A 10785-nucleotide genomic window follows, 5' to 3' on the forward strand; every position below is an offset into this window, starting at 1 on the left:
GCCACTGCACTTCAGTCTGGGTGACAGAGTGAGACTCCAACTCAAAAAAAAAAAAAGAATTGTAGCCCATCCTGATTCATCTACTAAGACGACAGGACATTCCCTGGGGCTCAGGAGAGACTTTGGGTAGAGGGGGGCTTCATCTTGCTTCCAAAAGGCCTCACTGAGAAGACCTCTGCTCACCACACTGAGGCACTGAGACATTCCTCCTCACCCTGCAGAATACAGAGCATCTAACAGTTTCCTGACCACCAAATAGCAACATAGAAGTGGCTAAAAGTGGGATGGCAGAATGAAAGGGGACTTATGGTCATGGGGAAGGCTAACAGATACGGATTTAAACATGTAGCCACAGGGGCTGACCGCCAAAGACTAGAGAGAATGGCCCATGGCAGCACATCCTGGGCCAGATGCCTCCAAGGTTAGTACAACATAAATCCTGAGGGGAAAAGAGAAGGAAAAGAAAGAGGTACAAAACCTTGGATTGACTGAGTTTAACTCTTTAAATTGCAAAATTCATGTAGAAGGTCAAGTTTCAGGCTTTTATGTGGAAAGGGACTGTTTTGTTCATTTTCTGTTGCTTATAACAGAATACCTGGAAATCGATCATTTATTTTTAACAAAAGAATTTTATTTCTTACAGTTCTGGAGGCTGAGAAGTCCTAGGTTGAGAGGCTGTATCTATCTGGTGAGGGCCTTCTAGCTTCTGGGGACTCTTTGTATTACAAGGCAAGGGGGCTGAGCGTACTAACTCAAGTTTCTCTTCCTTTTTTCCATAAAGCCACCCATCCCACTTTCATTATAGCCCATTCATCCATTAACCCATTCATTCATGGGTGGACTAGTCTACTCATGAGAGCTCTGCCAGTCACCTCTTAAAGACCCCACCTCTCAATACTACCACATTGAGGAATAAGTTTCAACATGAGTTTTGGAGGGGACAAACATTCAAACCATAGCAGAAGCTTAGCAACTAACAAGGATATAATAAGCCTGTGAAACTTATTCTCAGTACACTAATGAATATTTCCCTCCTCTTTATTTTCCTTTAAATTTGTAGGAGGTACTTTCAGCCAAAAATCAGCTATTTAATTCATTTAGAGTTAACTATGTAGTTTTGATAACTATGTATTGACAGACAAGTGTTCCTTTTACTTCTCTGTGATTGTAAATAACACTGAAGTAGCCCTAAATTGCATAGAAGCTGAAGATTGACAATTAGCAATTGTCACTTTAGCTGCAATCTGTCCATTTTTATTTTGTTGATACCTATTGAATTTGAAAAGCCATATCCATTTTAACATCAATGAAATATTTATTCCCTATTTGGTGCTTAGTATAGGTTTAAAATGAACTGTCACTGAGAGTTTAGACTTTAGACCTTAGGATAGTTTTCTCAAAACATCCTTCAAGCATTACAATTCCCAAACTGAGAAACAAAGTATAAGTTCAGAAAGAAATCCCACCTTAGATTTGACTAAGTATCTAGAAGTAAATGACTTTCTCTTTGCTTCTTTTAGTGGCTTAAAAAAAAGTCTAGTTGTCATTACATTCAGATTTTAAATTCAATAAATAGTTGCAGCCATGGTGGCTCACACCTGTAATGTCAGCACTTTGGGAGGCCAAGGTGGGAGGATCCCTTGAGTCTAGGAGTTTGAGACCAGTTTGGACAACATAGCGAAATCTCATCTTTACAAAAAATAAAAATGAAAACATGGTGGCATGCATCTGTAGTCCCAGCTATTCTGAAAGCTTAGACCAAGGAGGTTGAGGCTACAGTGAGCTAAGATTGCACCATTGCACTCCAGCCTGGGTTACAGTGAGACCCTGACCCTCCCCCAAAAAATTGATACATATCCATGGTGTACATCTCTTTGGAGATGACCAACGTGGGCATTTCTCTTATTTCACACATTCACTTCAAGTAAGCCTGGAGTTTATCTTCTTGTTGTGACACTGCTGAGCTCATGTTTTATATCAGTAATCCTACCTTTGTTTCCTCTCCAGAAAACAATGGAATCTTAACTTGTTTTTAAAGAATGGCAAAATAAGCCAGGCTTGGTGGCTCAGCCTGTAAACCCAGCATTTTAGGATGCCGAGGTGAGTGGATTGCCTGAGCCCGCAGGTTTGAGACCAGCCTGGACAACTTGGCAAGACCTCATTTCTACAATAAATCAAAAATTAGCCAGGTGTGGTAGCACAGCCTTGTAGTTCCAGCTACTTGGAAGACTGAGGCAGAAGGATCACTGGAACCCAGCAGGTCAAGGCTGCGGTGGCCATGAGCAAGCCACTACACTTCAATCTGGGCAACAGAGTGAGACTTCAACTCAAAAAAAACCCAAAAAACAAACAAAAAAAAAAACGAATAAAGAGAAAGGACCTCTTAGACTTCTTAATCTTATTAATGTGTTCTCTGAGATGGCTAAGGCTGGAACAGAATAGAAAAGCAATTGTGAATTTAGAATTTCTTCTTTTGATTACTTCATTCAGTAAGTAACAAGGGACACATAAAACATAAAACTCTTAAAACCAAGAGGAATGAAAAATCACCCTCCCTGGTATAATGTGCACAGCAGGGGTGGTGGGTACACTTAAAGACCAGATTTCTTCACCACTGTACATCCATGCATCCATGTAACCAAAAACTATTGGTGCCCCCTAATGCTATTAAAAAAATATATTTTTAAGAATTGACTTAACTCAACATTTAAAGTCCAAGAAAATTATGAGTCAAAAACTGAATACTAGGCACTGATCAGGACAAGTAACTTATTTTGTGTACTTGTAACTTCTTTTTCAAACAAATTAAAACTGATGAGAACCTCTTTTCAGTCATTGCAAAAAAAAATAGCTCAACCCATCCTAATCTGGCAAAGGCGTAAAAGGGCCTGAATTCCTAAAAGCATTAGGGAATTTTTTTTCCCTATTTGTTAAGTATGCTGTAAAAGAATGATTTTTGCTACAACAAATTCAGAGTTAAAATCTCTTTATTCATGTGGTATACCTTACAAGTGCATTTGCAGCCTGTAAAGAGATTGTTGCTTAAGCTGACACTGCTGAACGTTACAGGAAGTGTTGATTAGAATTTGCACATTTGTCCCGAGTTAGTGAATTCCAAGCAGGTTTGCTAATGGGAAGTAGCGACCCTTGTATGACTATTTAGCTCTGGATCATGGCCACCTGTGTGTCATTCCTATGCGATGACTGTTGTTAATATTTGGTGCATATCCTTCTAGTCTTTTCCTTTCTTTATATACATTGTTTAATTTGCAAAGTTGATCTCATAGTATACTTGCTATTTTATAAGCTTTTTTTCTAACAATGTGTGATTAATTTTCTAAAAATTATGTTCAACCTTTTAGATTATTCATCAACTAACTATAATATAATTTATTGGTTTCCTGTTGTTGAACACTTAGACTGTTTTCAGTTTTTGCCTATTATAAATGTTGCTGTGATTAATGTTCTTGAACTTACGTCTTTGGGCATATTCTGATTATTCTGAAGTAATACTATTGAGTCAAGTGGCAAATATTTTAAAATGATGACCTACAGTATTACCACCCTGCGATAACCACTGGAAATAATTTGGTGCACATTTTTATTATCTGTTTTGAAAAATTAATATGTGTACACACAAATGTATATGTATATAATTTTTTTTAAAAGTTGTGTTATATTTGGGGGACCGTATTGAAGGATTTTAAATAGAGAAATGACATAATCTGATTTTTATTTTAGAAGGATCACTCTGGCTGCTTGGCTGCAAATAGACTGCAGGGAGAGACACAGAAGAAAAATTAGAAGCAGGGAGTCTATTTCAGTCATCAGGAGAGAGATAATAGTGGTTCACAGTAGGAGGCAGCAGTGGAGGCAGTGAATGGTGGACAGATTCTGGATATATTTTTGTCAGAAGACAGATTGGATGTGGGGTATGAGAGGAAGAAAAGAGGGCAGATTAAATTTTTTTAGATCTGAGCCATCGGAAGGATGACGTTGCCATCAAGTGACCGTGAAAGGCTGAAGGTGGAGCAGTTTGGGAAAAAGAGAAGAACAGAACTCAGCCTGGAGAGAGTGAGTCTGAGATATCGACTAGGTATCTGAGGGGAGATGTCCAGTAGGCAGGTCAGTGTGAGGCTGGAGCTTTGGGACAAGCAGGTAGGCACTGGAAATATGGATCTGGGGATAGTCAGACACTGGATGGTGTTTAAGGCAAGAGACTGGGTGAGATTACAGGAGGAGTGAGTATAGGGAGAAGAGGACCGAGCCTGGGAAGGAGGAGTGTGCCCCCTGGAAGAGCTCTGAGCTGCACCAGGTACTGTTCTATGTGCTTTGTGTGGATCAAAGGTTGACTTGTTTATTATCCAAAACAACTCAATGAAGACATACAATTCTTCTGCCCGTTTTACAGAGGTGCAGAGAAAGGGTCAGTAAGTGAATACATTGCTTTATGATATGAATTGATAAATTTTACCTCCCTTATTATATAATGCAAACTTATTCTGAATTAAGTCATGCAAAATTTTTTTTTGCACAGGTTTTATCCAGCATGTCTCAAAAATCTTAGTACTGCTGAAAACATTCCAGTTATATTTTAAAGGATCAGCATGACTAATCTGTTCAAAGGTGCTTTTCTTTCCAGTTGACAGCACATTCTAGGAAAGAATATTGAAGAGAGTAAAAAAAAAGTTTATGTTCAAATAAAAGAAAAGGAGAGCCATTTTTAGTGTTCAGTATTTCTTAAAGACATCGTCTTTATTTGCTTTCACATGCCTCTTCCTCAAGAATTGCATTCTCTAATTATATTCAGCAATGGGAGAGGCAAGTCATTAAAGGGAACTTGTCATCACTCCCTCTACATCACCCTGTAATATGTTCAGACCTTCTCAACGGGATCGTTTCTTAGGCTAAGCCTTGCCCTTAACAAAAATGTGCACCGGACAGGAAAAGAAAAAAGCATAATTACCCAATAGTGGGTAATTATGACAGAAGGCTTCTAGAAAAAAAGAGAAAACATTTCAGTTGTCCCCTGGTAATGTGGAATTTTTTTTTTTTACATCTTGGGGCAAAGATGCCGGATAAATGAATTTGCAGTGTACTTTTCTGTGTTCTCTTCTTCCTCAGGAGAAGGGTTAATGTGAAAAGGTAGGTAGAAAAGAATTTGCAAAAAGTTTTTTTCAGGAAGATCAATTTTATGAAAAAGAACAAATGGAAGTTTAGTATCTGGAAATAAAATTATCCCTACCAGTGTTCCTTGGAAAGTCTTTACATACATTTGGGCGTTCCTATAACTCCAGTTAAATATTATTGTCTTAAATAATCCCAACAGGGAGGTGGGAAAAATGAGGGGTTTTTTTGTTTTTTTTGAAATAAATACACTGCGGAGACATTTCCCTGCTGAACACAAAATATGAGACAATGGACAGATGTATACAACCACCTAAATACTAGAGTGCAGTATGACCCTTGAATAACAATAGCAGGAAAAGAAGAATCCAGAATGAGTTTAGAGGTGTGAAAAATAGCAAAAGAAAACTCAAGACCCAAAAGAATCCTTTTAAGGTCATGTTCATAGCAGGAACAAAAACAGAAAGACTCTGTTTGGGGAAAGATGATGCAATATTTAAAAGATAACAGAGAAAGCAGAACTAACCAGTCTCTTTTTCTCTATTCTTCTCTCAATGATTAAATAATATAAAAAGGAAAAAAATGGTCAGGAGGGAGCCTAATTCCAAGGAAGGTAAGAAATAGGAAGACATTATTTAAACTCAGTTATTTTAATGATGTATTTAATTTATGCCCAGATAATTTCTATCCTAGGATATTTAGAGAACTTGGGTTGTAATCATGCAACTAATGTTAAGAGTCTCAGAAAGTAATTTTATGAACAAATAGTCAAAAGTCGGCATAAATTCATTAAGAATCAATGCTTCTGATTCTCTTGGTGGCAAAAAAAAAAAAAAAAAGAATCAATGTTGACAAACTAACCTTACATAAATCTAGTTGATGAAACTTAATAAATAAACTCAGTCGGGTTCAGTGGCTCAGCCTGTAATCCCGCGCTTTGGGAGCTGAGGTGAGTGGATTGCTTGAGCCCGCGGGTTCGAGACCAGCCTAGGCAACTTGGCGAGACCTCATCTCTACAGTACATCAAAAAATTAGCCGGGTGTGGTAGCGCGCGCCTGTAGTTCCAGCTACTTGGAAGGCTGAGGCGGAAGGATTGCCGGAGCCCAGCAGGTCGAGCCTGCGGTGGCCCAGAGCGGCCATTGCACTCCAGTCTGAGTGACAGAGTGAGACTCCAACTCAAATAAATAAATAAATAAGAAGGTAAATTCAATACCTAAGAACTCAGTACTCAACTTAAGATCTAGGCTTTGTATCTTTTTTACTTAACATTATGTTGGAGCATTTCTCCTATGTCATTAAATATTCCTATACTATAATTTTAAATACCATAGTGTTCAATTATGTGAATAGTTCCTAAATTACTTAATCAATTCATCATGATCAAGTCTAGACTGTTTAAAATTCTTTTTTTTTTTTTGAGTTGGAGTCTCACTCTGTCACCCAGACTGGAGTGCAGTGGCCGCTCCCGGCCACTGCAGCCTCGACATGCTGGGCTCCGGCGATCTTTCCACCTCAGCCTTACAAGTAGCTGGAATTACAGGCATGCGCTACCACGCCCGGCTGATTTTTTGATTTATTGTAGAGATGAGGTCTCTCTGCCCAGGCGGGTCTCGAACCGCGGGCTCAGGTAATCCACTCACCTCAGCCTCCCAAAGGCGCGGGATTACAGGCTGAGCCATCGAGCCTGGCTGTTTCAAATTTTTTACTTTTAAAAATCATAGCTGGGAAGCTGAGCACAGTGGCGTGCACTTGTATTCTCACCTATTTAGGAGGCTGAGGTAGAAGGATCACTTGAACCCAGGAATTCAAGGTTGCAGTGTGCTACGATTGCGCCTGTGAATAGCCACTGCACTCCAGGCTGGGCAATGTGGCGAAATCTTGTCTCTAACTAAAAAAAAAAAAATCATGCTGGGGTTATAGTCATTTTATATAAAACTTTGTGAATTTTTTTTTTAATTTAGGTTAAATTCTCAAAAAAGAAATAAATGAATCCAAGGGCACAATATTTCAAAAGTCTTTTAATAAATGTCACCAAAATTGTCTCCCAAAAAAGAGTACCCATTTATGTAATTGTCAACAATATATGAGTGCCTTTTTTTCTAGTCCTTATCAATACTGGAAGATTTGGATAGAAAAACCATTTTTTGGTGATTTTTAAATTAGTAAAACATACATAGTATGCAGTTTATCATTTTAATCATATTCAAGGATATAATTCAGGAGCATTAAGTACATTCATAAGATTATACAACCATTACCACTCTCTATTTCCAGGGATAGTGTGTTTATTCATTATCCCAAATAGAAACTCTATACTCACAGGCCGCTGTGGCTCACGCCTGTAATCCCAGCACTTTGAGAGGCCGAGGCGAGAGCATTGCCTGAGCCCAGGGGTTCGAGACCAGATTGGGCAACTTGTCGAGATCTCATCTCTACAATAAATAAAACAAATTAGTTGGGTGTAGTGGCGCATGCCTGTAGTCCCAGCTACTTAAAATGCTGAGGCGGAAGGATTTTCTGAGCTCAGCAGGTCGAGGCTGCAGGTTGAGGTGAGCATGCCACTGCACTCTAGCCTGGGCCACAGAGTGAGACCCCAACAAGAAAGGGAGGAAGGAAGGAAGAAAGGAACTCTATACTTATTAAACAAAGAAAAAGTTACAAGTATTTTTAAATGTTGACTTTTTTTGCTATATGTTACTCAGTCCCATCACAGTACTCTTCCCTCTTTCTAAGATACTGAACATTCTTCTGTATTGGTCAGAATAGGACAGGCTATTCTGTGGAAATGACTCCAAAATATTCTGGTTTCTACAACAGAAGTTTATATTTCATGCCAGTCATTGGGCGTCTCTGCATCACAATCTTTCAGACGTCCAGGCCAATAGGACCCAATCATGTGGTAGGTTTGCTATTGAGAACAGGGGATTTCCTACTTACCAGCAGGACAAGAAAGTGTTTCAGGCTTCGCACCAGAAATTAAATGCTTCGGCATGAATCACACGTGGAGCTTCCACTGTAGCCAGAAGAACTTGGTGAGAACTGGTAACACAGCACAAGATGAAAAATATATTCCTCCCTGGAAAAGAGGAGAATTGTATATGGATAAGCACCAGAACAACAAGGACACTTCATTCCTGTCCTTCTTGATACAAAACTGATTTTGTTGAACTCTTTACAAAGTTTTTCTTTTTCTTTTTGAGTTGGGATCTCACTCTTGCCCAGGATGGAGTGTAGTGGAACGCTCAGGCTACTGCAGCCTCAACTTCCTGAGCTGGACCACAGGTGCACACCACCATACCTGGCTAATTTTTTGATATGTTGTAGAGACAAAGTCTTGCCAAGTTGCCCAGGCTAGTCTCAAAACCCTGGGCTCAGGCAGTCTCTCACCTTGGCCTCCCAAAGTGTTGAGATTACAGGCGTCAGCCACTGTGCCTGGCCTGCAACCTATAATTTTTTATGCTTCCTGTTGACCCTGTTGACTGGTGACCTGGCAACTTCATCTTGAAAATTACTGCAAGGGCCACTCTGACCCTAGCTGGTACGCCAAACAGCCAGCAAGGTGGGCAGTATCAACTACTCTGACCACTAATACTAGGAGTAGCTGTCCCCACCTGATTGTATCTCACAGAACTTCATTTGATCAGCGAGTTGCCCTTCTTGCTGTTCCTAGAAAGGTTGGGGAAAGAGTGATGGGTTATTCTTGGTCATCTTTCAGATTATCCAGGTGTCAGAGTGAGACCTTGGTTCACTGCACATGTGTCTTGCACCATACTAGATGAGATCCTGTTGGGAGTTAGAAATAGAGTGGAGGGGCTGGGCACGTGGCTCAAGCCTGTAGTCCTAGCACTTTGGGAGGCTGAGGCAAGCGGATTGCCCGTGGGTTCAAGACCGGGCAAATTGGTGAGACCTCGTCTCTACAATAAATCAAAAAAATTAGCCGGGCATTGTAACACATGCCTGTAGTTTCAGCTATTTGGAAGGCTGAGGCGGAAGGATCACTGGAGCCCAGCAGGTCAACACTGCAGTGAGTGTGCCACTCTATCCCAGTCTGGACAACAGAGTGAGACTCCAACTCAAAAAAAAAAAAAATCTGTTATGGCTGGCTATGGTGGCTCATGCCTGTAATTCCAGCACTTTTGGAGGCTGAGGCGGGAGGATTGCTTGAGCCCTAGAGTTCGAGACCAGCATGGGCAATATAGTGAGACCTCTTCTAACAGCAACAACAAAAAATTAGCCAGGTGTGGTGGCACACATCTGTAGTCCCAGCTACTTGAGAGACTGAGGTAAGAGGATCACTTGATTCCAGGAGTTTGGGGCTGTAGTGAGTCATGATCATGCCACTGCACTCCAGCCTGGGCAACAGAATTAGACTCAGACTAAAAAATAAAAAAATAAAGAAAAATTCCATGCAATTACTTATAGTAAAACCCCATTTAAAAATGAAGAAAAATCCAGAGGAAAATGGTAAAAGGGTAAAACAGATATAAAACAGGCCAGTTCCAGGCAGAGGAGAACTTAATAAGGTCAAGCCCCTTAGAGCTAAGTGATCAGAGATGATGGTAACTTATGGTGACTCTAGTGAGTACCATGGGCTACTAGGTTTCCCTTTCAGAATATAAGCAGGAGTATTACTGTTTTCCAGATAACCAATTCCAAGTACCCCAAGATTTCCCTGAAGATCTTTTGCCTTCGGCTAACAATCTAGGTATCTACTAATCTTTGGTTGCAAGGAAAAAAACACGGATTCTGTCAACTTAAGCAAAAGGGCATTTTATCTGAAGTATGTGTTGACGGAGGCCTGAAGAACCAGCTCTGGAAGAAGCAAGGCAGTCTGGCAGGCAGTAAGTCACTTTTAACACTCTTGGCTGGAAGGGGTGAACTTTGTTTCTTCCGTCAGTGCTTTACTATGTTCAAAAGTCAAAGTCCTGGGACAGAGTCTGGTTGGCTGAGCCTAGATCATGTGGCCAGCCCTAGGCTGGGGCAGATCTGAGAGGAAAGACTACTTACTGAAGGAGCCTCTGGTGTGTGGATTCCCTAGTGGGAGGCAGGCATAGGAATTTTACCAAGGCTGCATGCTGTGTGGGAAAATGATTACCCAGGTGGAAATCAGGGTGATGCTGGGAGTGGGAATGAAGGCTGGATACCCCAAAATGCCAGTGATCACCTCTTACGGCAAAACGAGCATCTTCATGGCATCTAAGCCCATGAACCCTGGCTCTGTGGAGTTGATATTTGCTGATTATTTTCCTGTTTTCCAATTGTTTGGTTGCTGCTGCTTCTTTTTTTTTTCTGTAACAAATTGCCCGAAGCATATACATCTTAAAAATTATTTCCTTAGGACAAATGACCAGGTACGAAATTACTGGGTCAAAGAATAAGAATATGTATTTTTATTTATTTTTTTTCACGTTCTGTTTTGTTGATATGCTGATGAACTCGGAGAATTTGCCTCTAGTTGTGGCAATTGGCTTCCCAGTGGCAGAATATTTACTTGGTTGAAGATTACCTTGTGGAAACCTCTCTCTGGGTCATACCAGAGACGCTGGGGTGCTGGAGGAAACATCTCTTCAGAGCTCTTCTCTTTCCTTCTGACTACCCCTTATTATTATTATTATTATTATTATTATTATTATTAGTTGGAGTCTCACTCTGTCGCCC

General features: G+C 40.3%; 1 protein-coding gene and 1 pseudogene across 3 annotated transcripts in view; one reads left to right on the plus strand and one right to left on the minus strand.

Moving 5' to 3' along the window:
- LOC103267457 overlaps positions 1-10785 on the minus strand; it is a 26332-nt pseudogene that overhangs the window by 14754 nt on the left and 793 nt on the right.
- The window catches only part of ARHGAP10 (Rho GTPase activating protein 10), a 345093-nt gene continuing 338263 nt past the window's right edge, over positions 3956-10785 (plus strand). For all 3 annotated transcript variants that reach the window (XM_008065053.2, XM_008065054.2, XM_008065055.2), the window contains exon 1: positions 3956-4315. The gene's annotated coding sequence lies outside the window, so the exon portion shown is untranslated. The remainder of the gene's footprint in view (positions 4316-10785) is intronic.

Source organism: Carlito syrichta, unplaced genomic scaffold (genome assembly GCF_000164805.1).
Source record: "Carlito syrichta isolate Samal-C Ts95f unplaced genomic scaffold, Tarsius_syrichta-2.0.1 Scaffold308142, whole genome shotgun sequence".
NCBI classification, from domain to species: domain Eukaryota; kingdom Metazoa; phylum Chordata; class Mammalia; order Primates; family Tarsiidae; genus Carlito; species Carlito syrichta.